Source organism: Mustela nigripes, chromosome 5, assembly GCF_022355385.1.
Source record: "Mustela nigripes isolate SB6536 chromosome 5, MUSNIG.SB6536, whole genome shotgun sequence".
Classification (NCBI taxonomy): Eukaryota; Metazoa; Chordata; class Mammalia; order Carnivora; family Mustelidae; genus Mustela; species Mustela nigripes.
The window spans coordinates 129,538,377-129,566,291 of record NC_081561.1 but is presented as its reverse complement, the minus strand read 5'-3'; the positions used below and the strand labels follow the sequence as shown (position 1 = coordinate 129,566,291).

The 27,915-nt window shown below is 43.6% G+C and overlaps 1 protein-coding gene across 4 annotated transcripts in view; it reads left to right on the top strand.

The window, feature by feature from the left end:
- Positions 1 to 27,915, top strand: part of FYN (FYN proto-oncogene, Src family tyrosine kinase) — a 210,310-nt gene that overhangs the window by 4,245 nt on the left and 178,150 nt on the right. For 2 of the 4 annotated variants that reach the window (XM_059401225.1, XM_059401221.1), the window contains exon 2: positions 24,486 to 24,525. The exons of 1 other annotated variant lie outside the window; for it this stretch is intronic. The gene's annotated coding sequence lies outside the window, so the exon portion shown is untranslated. Of the gene's footprint in view, positions 1 to 24,485; positions 24,526 to 25,275; positions 25,381 to 27,915 lie in introns of all 4 variants that reach the window. One more of the 4 variants, XM_059401222.1, reaches the window with a different exon arrangement.

Genomic DNA, 27,915 nt, shown 5'->3' with positions numbered 1-27,915 from the left:
GAAATGTCTGTTCATGTCCTCTGCCCATTTCTTGATTGGATTATTTGTTCTTTGGAATAATAGCTAACTTTTATTGAGTGTTTACTATGTGCCAAACAGTGTTGAAGTTCTAGTCTTGACAAAGATGATATGAAGTGGGGTTGGTTATCCCCATTTTACAGATGGGGAGTTGAAGCGGGGAAGTTAAGTAACTAATTAAGATCATATAGTCACCAGGTGGTAGAGTCACAATTTGGGCCCATTAGTTTGGTTTCAGAGCCCTTGTAGGGTTAATTTAATTAAATTAATTAAAGTACTTCATAAAGGGGGGGTGACTAAATGCTTTGGAAATTGATACTTGTAGTTGTTGTGAAGCAACTTCATATTAAATAAAGTTAAAAATGGGAAAGCAAGGCAGGTTGATAGTGGAAGTACTTCTACTCTGTATGATTTCTATTTTAGGCTGGATCCTTCTGTGGGCCGCAGACAGGTCTGTGTTTGTGAATTGTCCCATGTATTTACTCTTCCAACAGCATTCATTCATTGTATCCATCATGCCAGACCTTGCTCTAGATGTTTCAGGTGCAGAGATGTGATCCTACCTGAAGGAACTTACCTGGATAAAGGAAGTCTCTGACCATTGTGATTCTAGGGTCCTCACAAGAGCAAGAGAACATACAGAAGGGAGCAGAATCTCTGCAAAGAGGTGGGAAAGTAGGGTAGCCAGGCAGGAAAGATTGGAGGAGGTATCTTTGAGATGAAGAGTAGGAGTCAGCTAACAGAGTGTTGTCAGAAGGCCATTGCCCCAGAAGGAGCAGCCCAGAAGGCAAATGCACAGACCTTCTGGGAAATTGCAAGTAGTTCAGAGTAGGTGGGGGTTGTGGAGAGATGGACAGAGGAAGAAGATGGGGTTAGAGGAGGAATTGAGAATGTTCTTGTACCTACAGTTGACCTTTGAACAACATGGGTTTGAGTGGTGTAGTCCACTGACCTGCATTTCTTTGATAAATACAGTACGGTATTGGAAATGTATTTTCCTAATGATTTTCTTAACCTTTTTTCTCCAGCTTGCTTTACTGTAAGAATGTAGTATATGATATGACATACAAAATATGTATTATTTAAATCTTTATGATATCAGCACCCTCAACAGCAGGCTGTTAGTAGTCAGATTCGGGAGAGTCAAAAATGATACATGGATTTTAGACTACATGGGGATCAGCACCCCTAACCCCTGTGTTGTTCAAGTATGGAAATGATGCTCTGATATAATTTGTATTTTATAAGAGAGCATCTGGCCACTGTGTAGGCTGCTGCCCAGAGGCAGTCAGGACCGATGCAGGGAAGGTAGTTATGGAAACTCAGATGAGCAATAGATGAAGGTCCACATGGAAGGAATGGAACAAAAAAGAATAAGAGGGGGTGAGACAGCATATGGGGGGGATGCAAAAGAGGGTTCCTGAGAAATTAGGTGGAGAGACACATGCAGGAAGGAATACAGTAAGACAGGAGAGGGCAGGGGATACAATGATGATTTTATCAGGGAGTTTGGGCTTTCAGGTCGATGTGTGTTGAAGGCAGTTGAATAGATGGGTCTGGAGTGAAGATTGGGACTTAAATATAAGCCTATTAGTAGCAAATCAGAGACTACTTGTAACAATGGATGTGGACAGTATCACTCGGGACGTTTGTAGGCGGGGCTGAGGGAGAGCCCAGGAATGAAGGAGTAAGAGGAGCCAGGCCCTGAATGGGACAGGTACAGCCAGAGTGTTGAGCAGGCCCAAGGAAGAGAGGTGTTCCTGATCCCCAGGAGGGATGGGTTATGCCCCAGAGATTAAGCAACGTTAAGAATGGAAAGTGTAGTTTGATTTAGCACCAAAGGTCTCAGAATCTGGCCAGAGCAGCATCAAGGGATTAAGGAATGGACGTCTAAAACTCTGCCGCTCCCAGACCAAGGTAGAAACCTGTATCAGAACCGCAGAACATAGAGCCATAAGGGACTGGAGATCATGTACTCCAACATGTCTGTTTTACTTACGACGAAAAATGAGGCCGAGAGAGGCCAGGTAACTTGTCCAAGGTGGCGGAATCACCATGTAAAGCCAGTGGCAAGCCTCTCGGCCCAGGTGAGGGATGGGTCAAGAGCATGGACTCCGGTGTTGTCCTGGTTCCCCCTCCGGCAGTGTGACCTGGGCCAAGTTACCTAAACTCTCTGTGCCTCCTTTTTTCACCTTTAAACTGGAGGTGATATTTCCTACCTCAGAGCTTTGCTGTGAGGAATCAGTGAGGTAATAAATGTAGAGCACTCAGAATAGGCCCCACACATAGGAAAATCTGTGAGTTTGCTGCAGCTGTTTCGTGTGTGTTCGCATGCGTTTGTGTAACATGTATACACACATGTAACATGTATACATACAACATATATATCCCTTAGGGAAGGGAAAGATATATTGTCTTCATAAAAGGAAATTTTGAATATTTTAGAAAGCGATTTGGGTATTGTCAGGTCCAGGTTAAGAATTATTGGAAAGGGGGCGCCTGGGTGGCTCAGTGGGTTAAGCTGCTGCCTTCGGCTCAGGTCATGATCTCAGGGTCCTGGGATCGAGTCCCGCATCGGGCTCTCTGCTCAGCAGGGAGCCTGCTTCCTCCTCTCTCTCTCTGCCTGCCTCTCTGCCTACTTGTGATCTCTCTCTGTCAAATAAATAAATAAAATCTTAAAAAAAAAAAAAAAAAAAAAAAGAATTATTGGAAAGATGCGAAAGTTTATATAGTATGATTGAAAACAGGATATTTAGCAAGTTTTCTTAAGAAATGCAGAGCCGTTTTTATTCTCGAGGATAGAAAAACATAAAAGCACTTTGAAATGAGCCCTGTGAAAGGGTTTCTTGGTTTTAGTCAGATAACCAGAATTTTAACCTATTTACAAAGTAAATCCCTTGAGTTTGACTTCGAATGTCCTTATACTTCCTGAAGGTAGAGACTGCAGAGCAGAGGGAGAAAGCCTGAGTTATGACTCTCAGACACTTGGTTCCTCTGAGAAAAGGGTGAGTTGGATTATTCAGAAAAATGACTTTTCTTTTTTCCCCCCAGTGTTTCTAGTTGAGCAAATCTAATTTTTAGCTGCTAAAACACATGAGTAGCCCAAAGAGTATTACCCGAATGGACTTGGGTGACATGCAGGACAGACAGCCTGGGCGTAAGTGGCACTCTGGACTTGATTAGAACACAGTAATCCTAGAAGGATATAAATTGAACTGGATTTATGGTCTAATAAAAACGTGGGAAGAAAAGATAATGCTTACTGACTCATGAAACTTTAACAACATTCGTAAGGCTCTGAGTTGTCGTAATGTTTGGATGCGAGCGTTTCCCCATTCATCTCAGCACTTCTAGGATGACCTGTGGGAGGCCACACTTCCGATGTGAAGCTGACCTGGGTCCTTCCTGGGTGTTTTTAGGAAGTGGAGATCATCACGTATTTCTGCCCTTGTAGACCTGTGATCTCAAGCAGCACCCTGTTGGTTTGGGCAAATATGGATTGAACATCTATGAACTATGAATTTAGGGGAGAAAAATATACAGTATGGGAAGGTCTTAGCTCATTTCTTATTTTAACTCATAAGGCTTTTTCTGAGGGCTACTTATTTCTGGCCTTGTGATAATGCAAAAAAGCATGTAGCACACTACAGCTACTCACCCCTCCTCAAATATACCATAAAAATAATAATACCTACCACTTTTATTGCACCCCGGAGGCCTTGTTAAGTTCTTTACATACAGTAATTTACTTAATTGTAACAACTCTGTGAGGCAGGTGTTATTATCCCCATTGATCAAATGGGAAGACTGAGGCTCAGAAAGGTAAAGTAAATTGTGTGTTGTCACACAGCTAATTACTAGAGAAGCCAGGCCTGTCTGGCTCCTAAGCTCATGCCTGCTTTTGCTGCAGAACTGTGGTTCCTTGTTCCCTGCCTGCTTTCTAAGGTCTTTGCCTTTGCCTTGCAGTTGCTTCGGTGTTAAGTGTTGGAGCTTGTAAAGACACATTTACCCACTAGTGGAAACCTCACTCCTTCATTGCTCCATTCAAGACTACCTTCTGGAAGCCCTGTCTTTGGTCCTGTCTCTGGGCCCGCATGGCGCTTGGTTTCCTCCTCATCACAGTCTGACTTAGAAAGCAAAACACTGGGTGAGAGAATGGGTGGATACTGGTCTTTTTCACTGACTTGTGAGCTCTTTGGATGTTAGGGACTATATCCAACTCTTGGTTGATTGGCCAGCACCACACCCAGCATTATTCCATGATGTGCTATCATTATTATTCCCATTTAACAGAGGGGGAAGCTGATGCATAGGAGGTAATTTAGTCAGGCTCACATGGCTAGTCCCCAGCAGAGCTGGAAGCTGAACCCAGGCGGTCAGTCCGACTCCAGAATCTGGGCTCCTAACACTAAGTTTGTTCTATCTCTCAAATGAGATTGTAAACTATAAGGATGGAGACAGCGCATAATATTACCTCCGAGCCCAGTACACATCAGCCCTCTTGTTCTTCCATCCACCCTGGCGGAACAACTACAGAAAATCTGATCTAGGTCTTAGCTCATAATAATCATAAGGAGAGAGCTTTAGGGCCATGATTACGCGAATATCTCTGAGGATCTTCTAGAGTGTATATTCCCAAGCCCTCTTCTGACTCAGTGGTCTGGGACAGGTGGGGTTGAATGCAGAAATCTCTTCTGGATAGGAGAATGGCAGGGGGGTAATGAACCATCAGGAAGGTAGCTAGCTTCTGAAAAACAAGGAATGAAGCAAGCATAGTGAGTCTCGGCCACATTGATGAGAGCAGGCCGTGAAGTGGTCGAAAATCATCAATCAGCCAGAGCAAGCCACCGCCCAGGGGAGGCTGGGGATCAGAAATCAATCACAGGAAGACCACTTGCTTTGTATTTTTAAGATTTCTAAGTACCTGCTCCTTTTGAATGTGCTGGTGGGATTTTATCTGATGAATTTAAACACTTTCATTTTTTTTCAGAGCTTCCATCTTTGAGGTTCCCAAAAATAGTAGGCTTTTCATGGAGTTGTATAAGGATTCCATCTGCTTTATACCAAAAAGTAGGGCTTTAATGGAAAATTAAAAATGAGCCAGATCGCCTTTCCCACAACAAAGCCCAGGGCACTTTTCCCAATCCTTTCTTCTTTTAATCCCCAGAAAAACTTACTGAATCTGTATTTCTATGAGATCTTCCCCCAACTCCAATTTAAATTCTACTGAAAAGGCAAATAAACACTGACAAGTTTCTTCATTTCCACACATTGTCATATCTATTAAAAGCAATAATGGTTTCAAATATTGTCATTTGTAAAATTTGGTTTTCATTTCAATTTTCATTTTATTCCAGAACTGTGTGATACGTTGCCTGTAACTAGGCACATGCACACAAAGATACTTGAAAAGTGCTGATTTCTCTTAAAGCTTTCTCTTATTTGCTCTCAGAGTTTGGAGGCTTTCACCTTTCATTGTGGAATTAATTGTCTAACCTATAAATAGAAACAGAGCACCTCATTGTTTTCAGATATAACAGCTGAGTTATCAGTGAACACTAACATTCTGTGATTCTCTATCTTCTGTCATCATGTCTTACTTGAAAATGTCAATCATGTGGCTGTCCTTTATATATACCTTTGCCCAGGGGCGCCTGGGTGGCCCATTGGGTTAAAGCCTCTGCCTTCAGCTCAGGTCATGATCTCAGGGTCCTGGGATGGAGCCCCGCATCAGGCTCTCTGCTCAGCGGGGAGCCTGCTTTCTCCTCTCTCTCTGCCTGTCTCTCTGCCTACTTGTGATCTCTCTCTGTCAAATAAATAAATAAAATCTTAAAAAAATATATTTCTATATATAGCTAGATATATCTATATATCTAGATATATCTACCTTTGCCCAATCTATATTCCCTTAATTTGTTAATGTCCTTCCGGCTTTCCCGTGGTTTACAAATCACGACTACAGTTGCTTCACTCCTATACCTTCTAAATTGAGTGAGGAGATGTCGATCCATGTGAAATGGATGTGCTGGTTGGTGTAGACACTGGTTCTCTTGCCTCATTCCTTTACTAACAACCCAGTGAATAGGAGAAAGGCTGCATTCCTTAGACTGGCCCTCAGTGCCTTCCACCATCTCCACATCTTGGTCATACGTGGCTCACTTCATTCACCACTACACTAAGACTTGATTAGCCAGATGTCAGTCTCCTGTCTCATTAATACGAAATTTGTGTCCCAGCCCTTGTTTTTCTTTTTGGGAACCCGTAATCCTTCTTTCCCCCTCAGAATTCTACCCAATTTTCAAGGCCCAACTGGAATTCCAGCTCTGGGAAGAGTCCCTAATCTCCTCATCCTCTTGCATTGAACATTTGTGAGCAGTTGTCTTCTAATAAATGATGCCTTAATGCTGTTAAATTCTCATATGAGGATTCCAAGGTGCAGAGAAATTTTGTGAGTTGCGCAAGGTCATCCATCCAATAATTTAGTTTAGGCTAGAATCTAGTCTCCAAGAAATTTATGTGCTTGTGTCCTGTTTTCTCAATAAACTGTTGGCCCCACGTGTGCAAAAGTGTTCTTTGCTGCCCATCTCCCCTTTTTGTCCCCTGTACCATGTAGCACGATGTCATTCATAGCGCGGATACTCCGTGGATGTTTATTCAGACAAGCCCTGGATCAGGGCACTGGAATTTGTGGGTGGTTTCCCGACCATATGTAAGGCTAGGCTAGCATCTCCTTGGATGCTGAACTTCTGTAATTTCTGTTGGCACCGGATTCACTCTCTACCAATCCACATGGTTTAAGGTCAATGATTGTCCTAGACTGTTTCAGGAACCACTGCCATATTTTGAGAATGATATATGTTTAAAGAGCTTTTCCTCATAATCTTGACTTTTGTTAAAAATTTAGAGTGGTCAAGGAAAGCGGGATGCACCTGGGAGGCTGAGTTGGTTAAGCGTCCAACTCTTGATTTTGGCTCAGGTCACAATGGGTTGTGGGATCAAGCCCTGCATTGGGCTCTGCACTCAGAATCTCTCTCTGTGAGAGATTCTCTCTCCCTCTGCCCTTCCCCTAGCAACCCCTCCTCTCACACACACTCTCTCTCTCTCTGTTGTGTGCTCTTGCGCTCTCTCGCATGCTCTCACTCTCTTGCACTCTCTCACTCACACACACACACACAAATATTTTCTTAAAATTTAGAGCGGTCAGGGAAATAGTTACTCCTTTGTCCTCTGCCATTAGGCTTTCATCAATAAGATTTTCACCAAAACCATAGAGATTTACCAACAGTGCAATGACATCCAAGACCCGGGGAAATGCAGAATGTTTCAGGACAAGGAGGGAACTGGGAGACTACAGTAGTGGATGGTGGAAGTGGGATGAGTGCAGAATAGCCACCAGTGTGTGCCTGGAAGCCTGTGAGGACCCGTGAAGGTCGATGTCCATCCATTCCTGCACCTCGCAAAGCAGCATTTACCTGAGTCCCTCAGCCACGTGACACCCAGCTGTGGCTGTGGGAGTGCCTTCCTCTCCATGTGTTAATTTTATTCACTTGGTAGTATCACGATCTGGAAAATCTCCTAAGTAGGAGGGGGAAATTTCCATGAACTGAATGTCCTACAAAGTAATGACTAACACCATATCCCAACGAGAGCCTCTACATATCCTTCAAAAGAAAGACTAAAAATAAACCTTAAAAATGTTTTCCATGGTTAGGGTCATTACTCAAGTCATTTCTGTAACAAAATGCACAACAGCACAACTGTCAATGTTTGTCAAAATGCACTTTCTCCTGAGCTGGCATGTGATGTCACCACTTCGTGTATTTATCCAGTTTGCTCGTATTCAGTCACTTTTGTGCACAGCATTGTCAGTGTTGTCCATTTTCAGTAGCATGCTTCCAGAAGGCTGAAAGCCCACCTTCTTTAATTTGCTTTGTGCTATATAGTACTGCACTGAACTGTGCATTTATTAAAAGCTAGCTGATTATGATTCTAAGCTTCCAAGCTGGGAGGTCTTACAAATGTTTTCAGTACTTCCAGAAGGAAATGCATCTTGAATTTTTCTTCTTGTACGTAGTACATTAGGTCCTCTGTATTGGTAGATCCTCAGAGTCATGTTTAGAATCCGGATTTTGGTTGCACGGTGTTTCAGGTTCTGCCTTATGTTCTACTCCTTGGGTGAAAATGCGGTGATGCCAACTTCCAAATCCTGTCCAAAGCATAGGTAGATAGTGTGCCATACCACATGCTTCTTTTCATATAAGTGTGGTTGCCCATATAATTCCCACTCTCCTGTAGTCATCGTCCAACAGATTGTTGATTTCAGACTGCTAAGCGTTGGAGGTGGTTCTCTAAGAGGCCAAGAATTGCTCAGTGAAGGCCAGTGATGTGTGGCTGGGAAGGACCTAAAGGACTACAGTCTAATGAACAAAGCCACATGTGTCTATGGGTGCCAGTAGTTCCAGGGAAGTTCTGCTTAGTTTATACCTAAGTGTGATACAAGGTGGATTGGCACTTGGAAAACTGCAGCCCCAAACATTCTTTGATTGTACCTTGGCCTAAGTGTGCTCCAGCCTGGGAAGGTGTTAAGAGTTCCTGATCTAGGGTGCCCAAGGCAAACTACACTGCCTTCCCTATCTCCTGTCCCTAGCTGTGACCGAGGTTCTGTTTGTAGGGAATGAAGTACCCTGGCCTTCACTCCCACAGTAATGCTCTTGTGCCTTGTGATTCAGAACTGACACGTGGGAAGAGCCCTGCTCTGTGCTCCCCACCAGGACGCTCAGCTGGGCTTGCAGAACCTCCTACATGATCCACTAATGAGAGTGAAGTTGATGAGACTGGGGGGGGATAATGGATCAGCAAAGAGTTGGCAGGGGCGAGATCATGATGTACTGGCATAGAAGGAGCCTTTGTATTCGTCTTCTGTGGCTGCAACAAATCACCCCAAACTAGATGACTTAAAACAACAGAAAAATTTCTTACAGTTCTGGAGTCCAAAAGTCTTGAAATTAAGGTGTCACTAGAGTTGGCTGTTTCTGGAGGCTCTGAGGGAGATTCTGTTCCATGCCTCTTTCCTAGCTTCTGGTGGCTGCAGGCAGTCCTTGGTGTCCCTTGGCTTTTAGACCATCACTATAATTTCTGCCTCCAATACTCCTCTGAGTGTCTTTGCATGCCCTTCTCTTATAAGGACACTTTTCACTGGATTTAGGGGCCAACCTAATCCAAGATGATCTCATCTTAAGATCCTTAATTATATCTTCAGAGACCTTTTTTCCCTATGAGGTCACTCACATTCACAGATCCCAGATGGGCATGTTTTATAGTGGGAAGGGGGCCACTTTTCAACCCACTATTGCTCTCAAAGGGATAAAAATTAGCAATAACTTGGAACGAGAAAGAACACATGGAAAGTTCTTTGTAAGTTTGAATGCCTACTGAGGGGAAGGCGCAGTATTTTACATGTGTGATTTCTACCTATTACTGCAAGGATGAAGATACTGACACATGGAGTGTCCTGAAGCTTTTCAATAAAATTGGAGACTGAGCCATCATACAGGGTTGGAAGGTTTGGATATGAAAGTGGGGCTTAAAGAATCTAGAAAAAGTCCAAACAGCCGTGAAAATGTAGGGTAACATGTTAACAAGTGGATAAAAAGTATTACAGAGAGGGTGCCTGGCTGGCTTGGTTGGTGGAGCATGTGACTTTTGGTCTTGGGGTTGTGAATTCGAGCCCATGCTAGGTTTAGAGGTTCCTTAAAAATAGAATCTTAAAAAAAAAAAAGTATTACAGAGAAATAGTGAGGCCCCTTTGGAATTTGTAGGTCTTTTTAATGGTTTCCTTTAGGCCAGTTTTGTGATTTTTGCTTGGTAGTACTTGTTACTTTGGAATGGAAAATCTGACCTTGTGGTGACCTAGAGTTGAGAATTAATTTCAACAGTCAAGTGAGGAGGGTGTCTAAGAGACTAAAGAAAATATTCATTGAATCAGCTGCAAGTTGGATTCAGGCTGGGTAGGGAGCAATTGGGAATTGGGATGGTGGATACAGTAGGGAAGGAGCTGAGGTTTTGAGGATGTGAGGAGTGAACACAGCACATATGGAGAAGGGGAAACCAAAGGCAGGAAGGTCTTAGGAAAAGGAAATCGAGGGGAGTGAAGAGTTCTAAAATGACGCTGAACAAGGGTGGCTTCCTGTTGAATGGATCTCCACTCATCTCTGGGATAGTGATTAAGAACGTTAGTTATAAATACTTCAAGAAACCAAAAGCCATAGACCTCTTTTGCCCTGGGTTCAAATATGTACGTAGTTGACCCTTGAACAACACAAAGGTTAGGGGTGTTGACCCCTTGGGCAGTCGAAAAATCCATGTATAACTTTTAACTTACCCAAAATGTAACTATTAGTAGCTATCTGTTGAGTGAAAGCCTCACTGATCTTCGCAGTTAACATAGTTAGTATGTTATATGTATAATACATATCCTACTCTTACAATAAAGTAAGCTAGAGGAAATATTAAGAAAATTAACCATAAGAGAAAATACATTTGCAATACTGTACAGTATTTATTTAAAAAAATCAATGTATAAGTGGACGTATACAGTTCAAACCCATGTTGTTCCAGGGTTGACTATAAACTATGTCTTCTAGAAGAATGACATGTCAGTATGTTGCACTTTAAAAAAAAAAAATCCTGAATGATAGGGTGCCTGGCTGGCCCATTCAGCAAAGAGAGGGTACAACTCTTGATCTTGGGGTTCTGAGTTCCAGCCCCATACTGGGTATAGAATTTACGTAAAAAAAAATATTTAAAAATCCTGGATGTGTGTCCTGGGGTCTCTGAAACCTTGCATATTATAATGAGCTGCTTCGGTGGTGATAGTATCTTAGACTAGTATTCAGTTTACTTTCCCTTCTAATTCTTGTTGCCCTGGGATTCTCCCCCATTGAGGCTAAGGATTCCATTACTTCGGGGGGAGGACAGAATATGGTCTAGGACAAAGAAGACATTGTTCAGCTTTTGACTTTCAAAACAGGCCCTTGAAGCATGTTTCAGAGACCAGAGCTAGCCCAGGCCTTCACTCAAAAGAGACAGGCTTTGTTAGAAAAATGATTGTGGATTCCGAGGAGGCAGATGTCGGAAGGCCCGGCATGTACTGTACAGTAAGCCACGCAGGAAAGGGGCTGCAGGAAGGAGGAAGTACCTGGGGCAGGGAGCCGGGAGAGATTAGAGGAGACTAGAGAGAGGTGAATGGGTCGCCAAGATCCCCTCCTTCGGGATGGTGGAGGACACTCTGCCTCCTTGCCTGGCACCCTGGAAGGAAACCACCTGTGGGGTGCCCTGCAGTGGGACATGTTTAGGCAGAAACCAGCCCCGAAGTGCTGTCGCCTCCCAGTTGCCCAAGGCGTGCGTGCATGTGGCATAGGAGAGATCCCAAGGGACTGCAGGCCCTCGGGGGCACATGTGGAGGTGCAGAGGGAGCTGGGTGCGAGCGGCTTGGAGGCAGAATGAAGGCTGCACAGAAGGAACCGTGCAATCTCACTCCTGGAGACCGGTTGGGCTCCATCTACCAGTCACATCAGCAGAGCAGCAGAAGGAGGCCCAACACCCAACAACGAAAGGAAGAAACATCCCAGGGAGGCTGGTGAGGGTGTGGAGGGCAGTGTCTGGACTGGGTCCTCACCCATGCCCTGGTGGTCTGTCCTCTAAACCAGGCGGGGGCGGGGTGCAGGGAGAAGGGCGGGGAAAGGTAGATAGCCCCAGGGAAGAAGCTTGAGATAGGTTTAGCGAAGGCCCTGAGTGAGACAACTAAAAATTTTAAATCTGAAGAGATTAAGTTATCATCAAGTGGCAAGATTGTGTTTTTTTGCCATAATGAGAAATGCAATGGTCATGATCAAATTGAATTCAACTGTGGAGAAATGAAGTAGCATTCTTTAAATATTTATTTATTGGGCGCCTGGGTGTTTCATTCGGTTAAGCGTCTGCCTTCCGTTCAGGTCATGGTCCTGGGGTGCTGGGATAGAACCGGAGTCCAGCTGCCTGCTCAGCGGGAAGCCTGCTTCTCCCTCTCCCTCTGCCTGTCGCTCCCCCTGCTGTGTCCTCTCTCTCTCTGTATCAAATAAATAAATAAAATCTTCTTAAAATCTTAATTAATAAATTTATGCACGCAGGCTCACTCTTTGCCCAGCTTGGGGCTTGAACTCATGACCGTGAGACCAGGAGTCACGTGCTCCACCGCAGAGCCAGCCAGGTGCCCCTGAAGTAACATTTTTGTCTACAGTTGTGTATTAGGCATAAACTTCAACCCTGCCACAATGTCTGAGCTGTATTTTCTCTTGATGATGATGATAACAATGATGGCGGCATAGTCCCTTGCTTATATTCTTAGAGGACGCTTGTTCTTCCGAGTAAGTCATGCCTTAACATGCCTGTACGAAGTTCCTTTTGAGCAAGAAGTGCGGAGATCTGCCCTGTGCAGGAGCAGAGTCGTGTACCAGATCTCCCACCGCGAAGTGGGGATCTGGGGCTTCCCATTGTTTAGCTTCCTTCCACGTGCCCTGGAAGGAAGGACTTCAGTTGCCCTGGAGCCTCGGGTCCGTGGAAAGTATTAGAATTCCAGGCCTTTCTTTAATGAGTTTACTGTGATGCTGGAGACTAGAAAAGAATTTTTACTGGGTGTGATCCTTCAGTTGCGTATTTTAAAGGTATCAGGGTGAGTCCTAGAGGTTATAGTCTGTAAGAAGAGAAGCTCTTCATTGTTCTTCAGTCCTCACCCGCTAAATAAAGAATGAGTTGATGAAGGGATTCATTTCTCAAGTGTAATTCATAAGGAGGTTCCAGAACACTAAATGAGAGAGGGGGCACCAAACCAGTTCGCTCTTTTCAATTACATTTCATCTCTCTTTGACATTCATACAAGGATGCTGCATTGACGAAGATGTCTTAAAACCTGCTGTTTTGTGAAATGCCTAATGATTTGGGAAGGGAAATCTTTAGTCTTTTTGTTTTTTGTCTTGCTTTATACAAAGCGTAGGTTTGGGCACCTGGGTGGCTCAGTGGGTTAAGCCTCTGCCTTCGGCTCTGGTCATGATCCTAGGGTCCTGGCATTGAGCCCCGCATTGGGGTCTCTGCTCCGGCCCACCCCACCCCCTGCCTGTCTCTCTGCCTACCTGCGATCTCTGTCAAATAAATAAATAAAAATCTTAAAAAAAAAAAAAGTTTGGTGGTGTGGTTAGAACACTGTTTATGTATTTTTCTACTAGAAAATTTGACGCTTTGAGTGTATCATCTCAATACATAAATGCATCTCATATTTTCCCACATCTCTCAGTGGGAGCCAAGAGAGAGATGTGGGATCCTAACAGTATTGAGAGGAGTCCCTGAAATCGTATTACAGAATTTTAAAAAGTTGATTTATTAACTGACATCATTTCAATAATATTTTGCACCTTGGAAATGGTTCTATTCAAAATTTCAAAAATAAAATTTCAAAAAATTAAAGAGGTGTCCATATACATTAGAGAAAAAAAAAACAAACCTTTTTATACTGATTAAGCATTTGAAAGAGCAAAAGACCATAATTATTTGGGGGTATATATTCAGTCTAGTCAGTTTTTAGCCGTATGTCTCTAATACCTATGTCACATATTTTTTATGAAGAATGAAGTGCTTTAAGTTTTCTCATAGGTTTGCCTGCAGTTTCCTTCAAGGTTGTGTCTTATAGTCAATATTTGAAATTGTCGCAATCTTCAGTTGGCATTGATGAAAATGTGAAATATTTTTCACTGAGAAAAGAGCTCTTTCTACCGATGCAAATCAGCTCAGAGCAAATTCTGCTAAATGGAGGCTTTTCTCAGACTATTTTTTTCACGTAGAAGTGTGTTAATATTTTAACCCAAATATTTTCACCCCAATTTTACCCCCACTCAGGTTTTTATCATTAATATTTTTACAGGGGTTCCTGGGTGGCTCAGTTGGTTGAGTGTCTGACTCTTGATTTTGGCTCGGATCCTGACCTCAGGGTCGTGAGGTGGAGCCCCAGACGGGCTCTGCACTTAGCAGGGTGTTTGCTTGAGATCCTCTCCCCCTCCCTCTGCCCCTCCCCCTGCTTGCTCTCACACACTTTCTCTTTCTCAAATAAATAAATCTTCAAAAAAACCCCAAATTTTTAATTAAATTCATGAAAATAAAATCCACTGTGATCCTTTTGAATGGCTTATCACGTTTAGGTGACACAAATCATAGATCTTCATTACTTCGCTGTATTCTGGTTCATAATATTGGTATATCCAGTTAAAATTAGGAGCACCATCAAAAGATCACCTGAAGTTTAGTTCCTTCAAAACATCCTAAGATAATTTCAGAATTAAATCTTGGACACTGAGTTTAGTTCCTCCTTGGCTTTGTCGGGATAACTTTCAGCATCTTCCTTTTAGCAAGCCTTGTTTTTAAGAACTGCAATTGGCTAAAGGCTTTAAAAGCTGAAGTGTTTTGGCGCTTCACTTACTGCTTTGATGAAAGATTTCCAACTGTTTTGGAACAGAACGCACCCAAACTTTACAGGATTCATCTATCATACCATTACTAAACAACTAGGTTGATTTAGAGAGTCGTTTCTCATACATTTCTAAAACTTGGTTGCGGATGACAGGTGGTAAAATAGAAGACACCTATTATGGTGCTGACGTGTTTGTAATATTTTTGTACTTTAGTTTTCCTACTTGTCAATTTCTACATCTATATCTCTATCTATAGTTTCTTTTGCATTTGGTAGGATATAGCCCCCTTGTTTGAATTGGCAGTTATGAATTATGCATCCACAATTCCAAGTGACTTCCTCTGCTCCATAGATTTCTTGATTGAGTAAGGATAGTTGTTTTTAGCATCATAAACTTTGTATTTGTATTTCACTACAAAAACAATTTCATCTCTCGTGTTAAACTTTTTACAATTTACAGTAGCATTCACGATAACAGATGTTTCCCCACTGACCGAATGAACTTCACAAGCTTTGTCTGAGCCCAGGAAATAGATGGGGGGAAAGAAATCAAACCACTAGTGGAATTAATTGACTTTTCTGCATAAAACACCTGATAATACTAACATAAAACTGGAATCATTTAACTGTTAATTTTTTTTTCTTCTGCTAACGAAGCCAACACATTGAAAGCTATTGCTTTACTTTTCACATATGCCCAGAAAATCCAAACTCAGAAATAAGCAGAATCAAGTTAGAAGAGCAATGGTTTTTTTTTTTTTTTTTAATTTTATCTATTTACTTGAGAGAAAGCAGGAGCGCAGGAGTAAGAGCACAAGCAAGGGAAGCAGCAGAGGGAGGGGAAGAAGCAGACTTGAGCAGGGAGCCCAATGCGGGTGATCTCCTGGCAATCTTTTGACCTAAAAGAAAGGTCATGCTTCCTCAAGTGCTATGTTAGTGAGTCTTCCGTGGCTGCACGTGTTAAATTGTCCTCGGACACAGCCTCGTTACAGTATAGTTCCCATTTGAAGTAGTTGCTGATTTCTGCAGATCTGTGGCTATGGTTCGTGTCGTGAAGGGTGTCACTGGGGTTCCCATGGTGGAGAGCAAACCTCAACAAACATTTTATGTGAGTTAACATTTCATCACCAGCTTTCTTGAAAAATTAAAATTTAGTGCTTCACATTTCACTTGGTTTTCATTTTTATCTCATTACTGCTGAAAGGAGTATTGCAAAGTGAAATAGCTAGCCATCAGTAAATGACAAAAACACTGTAACGCAAGCATTTAGGCCATTCTTTTTTTTTTTTTTTAAAGATTTTATTTATTTATTTGTCAGAGAGAGAGCGAGAGCGAGCACAGGCAGACAGAGTGGAAGGCAGAGTCAGAGGGAGAAGCAGGCTCCCTGCGGAGCAAGGAGCCTGATGTGGGACTCGATCCCAGGACGCTGGGATCATGACCTGAGCCGAAGGCAGCTGCTTAACCAACTGAGCCACCCAGGCGTCCCCATTTAGGCCATTCTTGAGAAGAATCATTTCCCGAAAATATTTCATGTACACCTAACCTGTAATTTTCTGTTTCCCATCGGCCCTCTAACAGGTGTCTTGCGCAACTCTGGCCACAGCACAGCCCGTCATCACATCCAGTGTCTGGTGGGGGCTCCACCCACTGAGACCAGGAGGAGTTAGCTGCCCTTAACCGCTTGTGTCCAAGTATTCTTTATTTTATAAGCATCCTGCATGTTTTCCTTGAAAGGGAGGTATTTGCTTAGGCCAGGATTGTAGAAGGGCAGCAAAAGAGGTGGCTCGTTATTGGTCACCTTCAGACTTAATCACATCAGGACGAAAACTCTTCATCATGGGTCATCTCACCCAGCAGCAGGCAGACTATGGCAGAAGTCAGAAAGGCAAAGTGAAGTTCACCAAATTCAATCTTGACTGAATGATGCAAATTCAACCTTGCATCATTTTGATGCAGCTATTAATACGTGGTCTAAAAAAAATGAGACATCTGTGCAGATGTTTAATCGCTCCCAAGACAGTAGGTGGAATCTAACACTTTCACACAGGAGCCAAGGTATAAAGTCACCCTGGTTAGAGCTCCCATTTCTCCATCTGCTTTGTACTGTCCTCTCTGGTCGGGACTGTTCTGATAACGTTACTGCTCTATGCTCCTCCACTGTTGACTTCCAGTTCCACTTCCCGCGCCAGCTGAGTGAGCTTTTAAAAATCTTTGGGAGATCACATTGCAGGGCAACACCACTCCATGGTCTTCCTACAGCAGTTAGAATAAAACCCGGCCCTTCCCCAAAGTCCAAGAGGCCTTTCATGCTCCCAGCCTCACCCAACTGGCCACGCCAGATTTTAAGTCTCCAAGGGACCCATACCTTGTCTCCTTGTTTCGTTTGTTTGTTTTTTGCCAACGTAGCACATGAGAGCTGCTTAATATCTTACCTCAGAGGAATAAATATGGTCTATTTTGAGTTAATGAAAGGAAAAAGGGGGGTTGTCTTGCCAATCTGTGGCAATAAGGAAAGCAAGTCTAAATCTCTATGTACTAGATATTGTTTTTCTCTCTCTCATGACGATAGCAGAAGGTATCAGGACTAAATCCTTCCCATTAGCAGAAGTGTTATGATGCCTACAGACCATTCTGATGGTGCAGCCTCCCAGCCCCGCCCCACCAGGCAAGTAAGTGTGCATTACAGGGAGTCCATTGTTTTCACCAGCATTAGATCAGAGATTTTGTTTCAAGTACTCCTGGTGTATGAGAGGAGGAGAGGTGCCCCTCCGGTTGACTTGGGGGGAACTGGGACATATGACAGTGGTGGCAAAATACTTTGAAGTTGCGATTTTGAGATCTTGTGGTGTTCTTACACACCTGCTCTCTATTGGATCTCTTTCTAAAACATGCTACTGTTCAGTTTTTATCATGAATGCCTTTCCAAGGACAGTAAATGGTTTTACACACTATGACATCGTTTCCATGGCAACTAATGTATTTTAGCAAAGAGAGACTGTTAGAAGTAGGCTAAAAAGGACAAATACAGAAATGGCACAGTGTAAAATGTGGGGCAATGTGTGTTGTAGTAGAGATTTTTTTTTTCTGACTTCTTGTTTAGGAAAACCTGTATAACTAGATCTTGGCTTCTTAACTCCTACTAATAAAATTTTTATTGCCCCTAGTACTGTCTAGTATTTTGCTGACATAATTCTCTTCCTTGGTACTTGAGGGAGGGTTTGTTTACTTTGACATGATGCTCATTCCATCACCGTACAGACATTTGTGATTTCATCCATCTTGAAGATACGGTGTCTTGACCTCGTGTTCTCGCGTAGCAGCTGCCTCACTGCTCTGCTGCCTTTATGGCTGTGTATCTTGAGAGGCTTGTCTACACCACCTGTCTCTGGGTTTGTCTCTGCATCTTTCCACTCAGGCTTCCACCCCACTGCTCGATCCAGTTGGTCACACCTTCCTCCTCTAAAGCTATTACAGTTACCTCTTTTGTTTATTTAGAAGCTACCGTGTAATTATACATTTCGAATAATTCTACAAAACATGAAGCCCCATAGTACTAACATTTGCATAGACACAAGGGATCCTGTTACTCTGCTTTGTGCATCTGAATGTGCTTGGGTTATTTTGTTACATGATAATAAAAACCCCCTCTGTGCTCTTAAATAACCCCAAGGGGCAGATAGCAGCCAATTTCCTATTTAATATTAAGAGAAACCAAAGGCTAGATCTTATGACTCAGAAAGATAGCCAACCAGTCCATGGGCTGGATTATACCCTCGATAATTACATTTTGTTAGACCACGTGACGCATTAAAAAAAATTAAACTAACATTTAAAAATCAGGCAGTTTTACATAAAAATGGAGATTTTCTGTTTCTTTTGAAAAGAATTGGAAGGTCTGGCAAAACCGAGCCTGCATTCTCCCAGGACGGCAGCTTGCCTCAGCCATGCTGCAGCTGTCCTCTGGGTGGGGGCAGGGCCCTTCAGCTCCCCCAGCCCCACCTCACCTGCTTCGTTCACTTGTTTTTACCTGCCTGGCCCTGTGGGCTGTGTGGTATGGGACCCCTCCTGCACCCTTTCCCTCACCCAGTCCAGAACAAAGAAATAGCATAGAGAGGGAATAGAGCAGGGTCCAACTGCTTCCTCCCTCACTGTGGACCAAAATTGTGTGTTTTAGAGAGTAAGTCAAAGGTCAATGGTGAGAGGAATCATTAGGTGATACAGCCTCTAGTTTGCACCTTACCACTTGAAATCGACCCTGCAGGTAATTGCACTAGGTACATGGTTCATATTGGGCTATGTCCCCATTTGCCTCTAGCAGAAAGTAGAGGAGTACCATGAGCTATGGGTTGTTTCATGCAGAATGGAGGTGCGGAGCTGGAGGGTAACAGTTCCATCAGCATCGAAAAACTAGCCAGAAGGGGAAAGCTCCAGTATCATAACGGGGCTCTGGATTTACAATAAGCACAGATTACCTTATCAGTGAGGTAAATGAGGTAGATAAGCATAAATAAGAATAAGTAAGAATGTGGTAGTAGGACAAAGGATATAGGACATTGGTGCAGCCGCATCATGTCTTCCCAGGCTAGAATCCTCAAAGGCAATCCCCAGCCACCTTTGCTGTCCTCTCACAGACTAGACCCTTTTCTTCAAACTCCTTCAGGACTCTCGACCTGTTACCAAGGCCCTGTGCCCTTCACCATGGTGAACGTGGTTGGGTCACCATACCTTTGGCAGGGAGCCGGGTGGGGAGCACAGGTAAGATGAGAGAAGAGGTTGTGGTTGCTGCCATCTTGAACTTTATTAGAAGGTTCGTATGTGGAGGAGAACATAGGAGAATGACCCAGTCTGGGGCCAGAGTGAATGGCTAAAGGAAAATACATTTTTCCTGGGGAAACCAGGCATTGAGGAATACCCCACAACAAAGGGCCTTGTCTGAGCTGGCTCCTGTCTCCAGGGCCTGCCCCGGTTGTTGGGCACACAGGAGACTGTGGCGACCTTGAGCGTGGCTGGTCCCAAACACTGCGCCGCGTGTCTGTGTGCAGCTGTGGAAGGCTCAGGAAGCCCACTGAGAGAGTGGGCCTGTTCCAGGCTTCAGGCAGGGAGCCAGGGGCCGCCCCTTCACCAGGGAACATTGAGGAGCTTCTGTGTATGCTCTGTATGTGTCTCAGCTTTCTTTGGAATTGTGGCAGAGTCTGGCCCTGCCTGGTCTTTTTTGTGCCTTGGATCCCAAGTTAATAACTGAAGGCACAGTGCCCCTGTTGACATACTTGATATGGAAGTCGCTGTCCAAGGGCCATTTCATCCTCGTGGCCATTGACATCACACCACGTACAGTCCGGAGGTTCTCACTTTAGTTGTGATTGAATAGAGCTATGATCGTTGGAGCAGAAAGCAGCCATTCAGATGTGAATAGACGTGTCTAGTAACATGCAGATGTTTTTTGGCAGGTTGATGAATATTTTAAATCTTTTTCAAGAACTAAAAAGGGTTGAATTGGAAATAGAGAAGATTCTGTGGCAAGAGAAAAGTGTATTTCATTTCTCTCTCAATCTTCCTTTTCTTAAAATAATCAAACAAAAACCAAGAACCAGGATTCAAATCTCGGATTTGTGATATCCCTTACATCTCCTTCTTTACTCGGGAATTGTGACTCTGACTGTCATGTATTGAACCTTAGTTTCTCAGTCACATTTTTTTTTAAGTAGAAAGGAAACACTGGCCAGTATTAAAAATAACAGTGGAATCTCCAGATTGGATCTTTGTCACTTATTTATAGCTAAAGACACAGGACTAAATGGAAGGAAAGTTCATCTTCTGGTTCTCTATAAGCTATGTGTGGTATGTGGACACACCCTGGATTCGTCCCCCCCCACCCCCTGTACTTGCAGCTTGAGTCAGGGCAGCTTTGTTTCCTTCATCCCGGTCCGGGCAGTTCTTCATTAGTCACTCTGTCACCACCCCTCGTCATCCTTCACCCCTCCATCAGTAGAGGTGCTACAACCCCTGTTGTGCTCAGCATGGCCCTGGCCACAGATGAGCTGGCATCTGAGCAGGGGAGACCGTGAAGCAGGTACTGAGTATAAAGTGCTGTGAGAACACTGAGAGGAAATCTAGTTCTGCACAGAAGAGGGACCAAAGGAAAACAGGAGAGAAAAGGTGATTTTGTCCTGGGCCCGACAGCAAAAGCTAATTAGGGGAACCCTGTCCTGAACCCAGCAGGGTTGGTGAGATTGGAGTGACGATGCTTTGTCCAGTGCCAGGAATATGCTGGAGGCTATATCTATTTTTCAGCCCCTTCCTGGGATAGAGGCAAGTAGAAAAGACACTGGTAACCCCAGGAGTGTGCCTTCAACTGGCTGACTTGTTAGCTGGCCTCTGCCTCAGTTTCCCACCTTTCTCCCAGCAGCCTACCACCATCCTCTTAACTCCCTCTCTGCCCTGTAGTCCTGCAAGCCTCTTGCCATTCTCTGAACCTGTGGCTGATGCCCCGTTGACTGTGTCTCTTTATTCCTCTGCCCTGGGGTAAGGTGCCTGTGGTGGGTGCCCCAGATGGTTGGAAATAGGAGAGTGGTGGGGCTATGGGGATGGCTGCATCAAGAGAAAACCCATAGTTGAAGACTTCTCAGTTTTATTTTTAGAGTTTTCTCTAAGAACAAAGATCTCTGTGTATTCTCCTAAAGATAGAGGATTTGATCAGATCTAAATAGTTGGGAGTAGCTCGTTTTTGGCCAAGGCCTTGTTCTCTGGCTTCCATTCCTGCAGGCGGTCACACATTTGCAACATTCATGGATCAGCCTTTTCCACTGGGGAATCTGGGTCACTTCAGTCATGTTTCTCAAACAAAACATTAGCACTACTTCAGCAGGAAGAATAAAAGCATGGAAAATGCCCTAATGCCCAGAAGCCCACAGTTGAATACAGTCAACTGTTGAAAGGGTTTGTGTAACCACATATACACATCTGTGTCTGTACAAAAACACACGCACAGGGAAGGAGAGATCTATCTTGCCTTAATAAGCTTTGCAAACTTAAAACTTGGATATTCCAAAAATTTAGATTTAGAATAAAAATAAAATGGGATAATTGATGAATTTTTAAAGAATGGTTTTTTAAAGTTAAGACAAATAAAAGATACTTTTTCTTTTTTGAAGATTTATTTGAGAGAAAGGGAGTATGTGGGTGCACCTGTACATGAGGGGAGGTCCGTGGGGAAGGGGGAGGGGAAGAGGGCTGAAAGAAGTCTCATTCATGACCCTGAGATCACAACCCGAGCCAAAGCCAAGAGATGGACATCCAACCAATTGTGCCACCCAGGTGTCCCAAATAAAAGGTTCTTCTATTCCACTTAGACATTTCATGACAAAATTTATTCTCAACTCCTAGAAACACACCCTTTAGTTAAGACAGAGATGCCTGGTTTTAAAAACAGATGCCACTCTTCGTACTAGATGGGGTTGTCCTGTGAATTTTACTTTGTGACAGTTTTATTTCACCAAACCAGGTCTTCTTTGAAACAATGGAGCTGATGCCTAAAAATATCTCGGGCGTGCTTGCTGGGAGTCTTTGAAGTGAAAGCTGTGGCATCCTTCTGCTTTGTGCTGCGGGATGTTACATATATGTATTGTCTTTGTTAATTAACTCCATCTGTTTTGAAAGCCCGAAAGAGAGATTGGATGAAGCTGCATATATGCACGGAAGGATAATATTCCTTTTGCACTAGTCAGCCAGCTGCTCCAGACAGGTTTTCAGTTTTCCTTTTGCTACGAGTTGCCGAAGTGCTACAGAGCTGAAGCTCATTCTTCAAGACCCTGTTGTTGAACTGGGCATCCCGTGCCCTTGCACCTGTGCTGTCTACATGAGGGAGGTGGAGTTTGCTTACTGCTTTGGGAAAGGGTAGTCATTCTCCAAGTGCACTTTCTGTGGCAGGTGAAGGAATCTTCCGCCTTGCAAATAGAAAATTCCATTCTGTAAATCCAAATGACCGCCTTCCTAAACCTCTTTGAAAAACGTTCGAGTGGAAGTCAGACTTCCACTTTATATATGTTCCTTTTGGTGAAAAGTTGGGTTTTTGTTTATTTATTTTCGTTTTTTTTAAGATTTATTTATTTGTTTTAGAGGCGGGGAGGGGCAGAGGGAGAGGGAGCTAGAGGAACCTAAGCAGACTCTGAGCTGAGCATGGAGCCCAGTGCAGGGTTCAATCTTAGGACCTTGAGTTCACAATCTGAGCCAAACCCAAGAGTCGGTTGCTTAACTGACTGTGCCATCTGGACACCCCTGATGAAAAATTTTAATGGTACTGAATTACTCTTTGCTGGTTACAGGGAGGCTAGTTAAAAATTTTGGATGATGGGGGGTGGGGGGCGCCTGGGTGGCTCAGTGGGTTAAGCCTCTCTGCCTTTGGCTCAGGTCATGATCTCAGGGTCCTGGGATCGAGCCCCACATCGGGCTCTCTGCTCAGCAGTGAGCCTGCTTCCCCTTCTCTCTGCCTACTTGTGATCTCTCTCTCTCTCTCTCTGTCAAATGAATGAATAAAATCTTTAAAAAAAAATTTTTTTTTTGGACAATGAGAATTCCCATTTTTTTCCAGTGTGGCAGGGTCTGCATCCCCAGTGGGTTCACTGGAAGCAAAGGCATATATTGCCTGGTAGCATCTCAGTTAGGACAGGACAGTGTGTCCGAAGCACGAAAGAGCTGGGGTGAGGTGGGTTGCTAAGTTACCGGCTGTATTACCGTGCTCTCTAGCACATTCTCTCTCTCCAGCCTCATGCTGCTTCTCCTGCATGTCTGCAGTCAGTTCATGATTTGAATACCCATCTGCAGAAGACAATATATGAGTTTCTAATTCTCTTCCCCACGGTCATTTTTTTCTTTCCTTCATTCTGAGTCATCTTTGATTAAAGAAAACAAAGATGTTACTGTTAATTATGCACCCTTTCAAACAGTGCAAAAATTCTTTTGTGTGTACGTTGGGATGGTTTGGATGGGGATAGAGATTTGTGATGGCAGTATTTTAAACCACGGACCAGGACGCGAAGAATCAGAATGAAAAAAAGTGTGAGTCTCTACTACGACAGGAAAAATTATTTCTGCTTTTTTATTCACATTCCTCAAACCTTTTACTTTCTTCCCTAACACTATCAGCATAATTCCAGTCAGCCATTTTTATTCTCTTTTAACATCTTATTAAAACTGAAGCTTTGTTCAAATAGCTAAAATTGCATATAACAAATGAGGAACCATAATATTGGCAGGTTGTAGGCAGAGCGCATGAGCAAACTGGAAAGCTGCCGTCTGCTCCTGGCACTTTAAAGAGTAACGTGAAATGGGCACAGATGCCACAGAATCAGCACTCAGCTCTGTCAGGGACTTGGCACAAGGTTCTAAGGTAATCCTGGGACTTGAGTTCTATGGGTGAGTTGGACTGGCACACCTCCCGGAGAGGGGAATACCAGCTGATGGGAAAGAGGGGCCATCCTGAGAAGGCTGTTTTAACTGAGGCCCACCCAAAGTCAGACAGGAAGTGGGGCACATATGGGTTGGGGACTAAGGGAAGATCTAAGTCAAGAGGTGAGTTGAACAAGACCTTGGAAGACTCATTTTTTTTTTTTTTAATGGGTCCCAACTATGGATGACTTGTAGGCACCCAGAAGAGAGAGAGAGAGAGAGAGAGAGAGAGTGTGTGTGTGTGTGTGTGTGTGTGTGTGTGTAAGACCTCCATCTTTATCTTTCCTGACTCCAGAAACTCAAAATCTCGTGTGGGCCTCCTTTGATGGTGGAGGGCCAGGTCTTTGCAGTTGCAGGCAGGTGTTTGTGGCAACTGTGACTTAGCAACAATTATGTGAACGAGAAAAAAGTTGTGAGCAAGCTGATTGTCTGAAGCACATGGAAATTCTATGGTGGTACTTTGTGGGAGGTTTCCAGGCAAAGAGTGTTCGGTTCTCTTTTGATGTCTTTTTTTTTTTTTCTTCTACAGTTTTTTGAAGAAGCAGGATGCTGATCTAGACGTGGAAAAAGTAAGTTGACAAGTTTTGCACTGAGAGCACATGCCTTGTGAATTAGAAAGGGTGTCCCACTGGGACCCAGGACTTGGTCCACTTTGAACTTGGGATCGTGACTGAAGTCTGTACGTTTCTAAGAGAGAGTTCGAGTTGGAGATGGAGTTGGTACATGAATAGAAACTCTTCCCTCACTTAGGTAGATCTGCCATTTCCTCCTTTCTCTTAGTTGTAACACTTGGTTTTGATAATTATGGGAAACATATGTTTTAGCTCTACGATGGGCCTCCTTACCCCAGAAATAGAATGGGACAGCTGTCTTGTGGCTGATGAGCCTTCAGGGGCTGCTGATGGGTGGGTAGCACTCTGTCTTCAGACTGGTTAAGGAAGGTCCCCTTCAGTCCTTCTGTTTTCATTTTTTCTCTACTCTGAGATGACTACTGCTTACCTCTGCCCTAGTTGTACCTCCAAATTGTAGTCACTGTGTCACAGGTCATTCTTTCATTCACTGAACACTTTTTGATGCTCACTGGGTATTAGGCACCATGCTGGAATCTGCTGAGACAAAAATGAATGTGACCGACCAGTAAACAGGCAATGATTATAGAATGTGATAGAAGTGTGCAGAGGGGGCTCTGGAAGCTCAGACTGAGGCTGGACTGTCCAGAAAAGCTCCCTGACGGAGGGCATGTGTGAAGGAACCAGGTATCCATTGCTTCTGCAAGCGTTTGCTGAGTCTTCTCTGCCTGTCCTTCTCTCGTCTCCCAGGTGCCCTGGGTTCCCATGAAAGGCTGGACTTAAGCATGTCTCACTCGCCACCCGTGGGATCCTATTCTGCCCTGGTCTCCACGGCCCAGTCACATTGCCTTGGAGGTAATTTTTCAGCAGTTCAGGGGCTGAGCACTCAGGGGCTCTACTTCATCGTCTAAGAATGACTTGGGGTTATTTCTTGTTTGAACTTGGTGTGTAAGACGGGTTCTTCTCTCCGAACTAGAGCCATTCTTTATGCAGTTGCTCTACCTTTAAGTTGAGGAAGTATACTATCTGCAACCTCCTTCTAGAACAATTCTGAGCAACCCCTGACCTTTGACCCCTGTAGCCCCCTAGCTTCTGCAGAATGGACTGTGATCTACTTTCATTCGTGGCCTTTTCAGCTCATGCAAACCAAGGTGACTCAGGCTCTAGTCAGGGCTAGATTGGAGGGGAACCTTTTTGAAATCCTGGTGTGCTTAGGTTTGGCTTATAGAAGCCAAAGGCTGGCAAAGATACTCCCTATGGGGGCGGGAGGCGTGGGGAGGGCCAGCACTGTGGCCCTCCTGGTCAGGCTGGCCCCACAGCAGGTCAGAAGAGCCTTTGGGTGCCCGGATCCATCTCGGGACGGTATAGTGTGGAAGAGCCGGCATAGCCAGAACCCTGGCGGGATGGTTTAGGAAGTGCCTGGAGCTGTTCCAGGTTGCAGGGCTTGCCCTGCCTTGTGCGAGGTGAATCCTACAACCGTGAAAGGGGGAGGTCCAGTTTATGGAGGAGGCGGGTCTGTTCATTGTGTTTTCAGTATAACCCAATGCCAGGCAGACAAGACGGCTCAGTAAATGGGGTGGGAAGCCCTGAGTGGAATGAATTAGAGTCTTGCTTCAGCTCTGCTGTTCACGTGCTCTGAGACCTTAAGCAAACCTTTTCTCTTGTGCAAGCCTCATTTTTCTTATCAGTAATGTGGTCCCTCTTCCAGGATTGAGTAAAATTCTTCATTTTTTAACTTAAAAACACAAATGACAGTTTTTGTGTTTTCTTACTTGGTCTTTATACCAAAAAGGATAAAGCCCTGTTAGCCACGAGTGAAGGATGTTAATAAGGCCTACCAGTGGTTGGGAGCTATTGTCTGTACCTTCATGTACAGCCCTGGCAGCAGGGAGTGTCTAATGAGGGAATTGTGACCGACCCTGTCGTGCAGGTTGGGTATTTGTTTAAGTACTGAGGGCAATTCAGAATAAGAGATGCTAAAAGTATGGTGGGAAATGCTTCTTGGGCTGCATGAATTTGAGCTGCCTGCAAAGGACTCTCGCCTGCTGCACCCTCTTGGTCCCATAGTTAATGACCTGGAAAATACTTAACTGCCCTAGGGGAGTTCACTATTTTAAAAGTTCTAATTCAAAAGCTCCAATTCCAGATTTTTTTTCTAATGCTGATAGAAAGCTGTTGAGCACAGATGTATAAATTGTTCTTTTCGCCTGTATTTATATATCTGCCAAGAAGAATCTAGAATAGAGTGTGCCTCCATTGTATAATTAAATGATACCTGCTGGCCAACCCAAGGGAAGAAAAATCACAGAAGTCATGGTGTGTTTTTTTCTAAATGGATTTTTGAGTTTTCTCATTCAGTAGAACATTTTTGTAAAGATAGAACTATGAATGGAAAATTAGCCTTATCTCGACATGTGAAAGCTCAAAGATAAGTCAACTAAATGCTGTAATTATTATTATCTATAGTTTATTGAGCTTATACTACATACTGAGTGCTTTCTCTGTGTCACACTTGACCATTAAAACGATCTTGTGAGGGAACCATGTCTCTTTACCATGAGTTGCTTGAGGCACCACAGTAACAGCAAGGATTCTAATTATATCTGGGTCTAGAGCCTTCTTTCTCATGCCATACTCTACCTTAAAATTGATACAATATTTGGGATAATATATTTGTGTGACTTCTTTCTAAAAAGTTTTATGAGTGATAAAAAAAGCAATGTTACTTTCCAGAGAGGTCTTCGTTGAGACTCCCTCACAATCCACAGGGTTGCCGTGCCACCATGCCCTTCTTCAAAGCTACCATTATTGTATAGTCATTTGTGTAGTAGTCATCTAGTATCTGTTCCCTCTTGAACTGTAAGCTTTGTCAGATCTGACTCCTTTCACGTGCTAAACCTAGGACCTGACTTCTAGAATGCCCTCTTAAAATGTTGACTACAGGCGTGAGAGAATGGCACATGACCAAAATAGCGGATAATGAGAGTCCACGAAAGCCACTTTAGTAAGTGGCAAGGTAAAAAATCTTTCTGTGTACTCCAGCAATCATGTTTCTTTTTTCCATCTATAGGTTTTATCTGTAGAAACCATGCTAATTAATAGCATTATATGGAGATAAGACAATCACTCCTTGGCTTCCTCTTCAAAAGTACAAAGTTCCAAGCAGACAAATGAATAGATAATCCTTAAGAATTAAGTAATCGTGCAAGCAAAGAAAGTCTAAGGATAAAAGAGGGAGGAGCAGTAAGAGCAGAAGGGAGACATTAATACTGCTTTGTTTTGGTCTTTTCACAGAATCTTCTTGAATTATTAAGGGATACACTTCTGAGTATGGTTTACATAAATCACTGATTTAAATATATACAGTGTATCTTCTATTTTTTTTTTTTT